The following is a 1,689-nucleotide window of genomic DNA, read 5'->3' as shown; positions in this document are numbered from 1 at the left end:
AATTTGTTGTTTATGTTGCACATTTTCTTTCTTTCACGCTCATTCCTCATTGTTTCCCGCCTCTTGCCATTTCCTCTCCCGCTCTTGCCTTCTGCTTCTCGCCTCCAATTGTCCCGGCCCCTCAAAAGACATACTTAATGGAAGCTACGGCGCGACTCCCTTAAGAAGCTCCTGTGCCATCTCTCCATGCCCTTGCAAGCAGGTCTTTTGACTCTACCTGCTGATCATTCACCTGTTACCTCCCGTTTGCTCAACGCCTATCTGCCCTTTAGTATCTGCCTGACACATGTTCTCCGTTCTCACAGCGCATGTGCACAGTCAGCCTCATATTCCTGTTAGCAAGCATTACTTCTGCCCATGCGGGTAAACTGTTGTGAATTTGTAACTGCTCAATTTGGTGGTTTATTTTGCAAATTTTTCTTTCTTTCTTGCTCATTCCTCACTGTTTCCCCGCCTCCCGCGTTTCCTCTGCTCACTCCTGCCTCCTACTTCCCACCACCCAGCGCCTGCCTTGCCTCCCAGAACCTACTTAACCCCTTCCGTGCTCATGACGAGCTCAGCTCGTCATGAGTTAGGGCGCTCGTACGCTGATAACGAGCTCTCGTCATGTAACACGGCTTTTTGAAAAACGCAGCGCACAGCGGGAAAACCGCTAGCGCGCATGCGGTTAATGGAGACCTCAGCACGGCCATGCCAAAGGTTAGCCCATCTGCGCCTGGACCGCAACCATCACCAAGACTCCTGACCCTCCCACCAACCGCCGCTACACCGCCAAGGAGCTCCTGGCCCTGGACACTGAAGCAACAGCTGCTGCACTGCCACCCCACGATCAACAAAAGGATCTTTTACCTGCGGTCATTGCTGCTTCTCCTGCAACACAGGACCACCACCACGCACCAGATTCCATGCTGCCTCTGCCCAGAAGATCTCAAACAACCAGGAACAGCTCCAATTCATCCTGCTCAATGCCAGATCTTTCTGCATACACGCTACTGCAATCTGGACTTCATCTCCACACTCGCTCCTGATGTTGCCTTCATCACCGAAAGATGTCTCGACCCCTCCTCGAACCCCAGCATCGCCATCATAAGCCCAAAGGGTATAAGATGATACATAGTGATCGCACCAACAAACATGGCAATGACATCGCCATCATCTTCAAGGAAACCACCCGTTGCGTAGCCAAATGATGATCCCACACCGCTCGCGGAACACCTCAACCTCCAACTTCAGGCTGACTCCAAGTCCACCATCAGAGGCACTCTCGTATACTGACCGCCGGGACCCCTACCAGTTTTCTGCAACACCATCTCCAACATCATCACCCCCTACCCATCGACTCTAACCACTACGTCCTACTCGGCGGCCTCCGTTTCCACCTGGGCGACCCCAACAATGCCAACTCCACCTCCCTCCTGGAGAACATGAACAGCAACGTCCTCACCCAACTGGTCACCGAACCCATGCACAGAGCTGGTCACACACTCAACTTCATGTGACAGAATCAAATTTAGCCACAGCACAGAACTCACCTGGACCAACCACACAATTATTAACTTCACCATCTCCGCTCAGCACACCATCACCAAGTACCACAGCTCCGCTTATCACAGCTGGAGCAAGGTAACTGAGACACCAACCAACCTGAAGCCTCATCAGACCCCGACCAGGCTGCCCTAAATTTCTCCG

This window comes from Lissotriton helveticus, chromosome 2_1 (genome assembly GCF_964261635.1).
Source record: "Lissotriton helveticus chromosome 2_1, aLisHel1.1, whole genome shotgun sequence".
Classification (NCBI taxonomy): Eukaryota; Metazoa; Chordata; class Amphibia; order Caudata; family Salamandridae; genus Lissotriton; species Lissotriton helveticus.
This window is presented reverse-complemented; position numbering follows the sequence as displayed.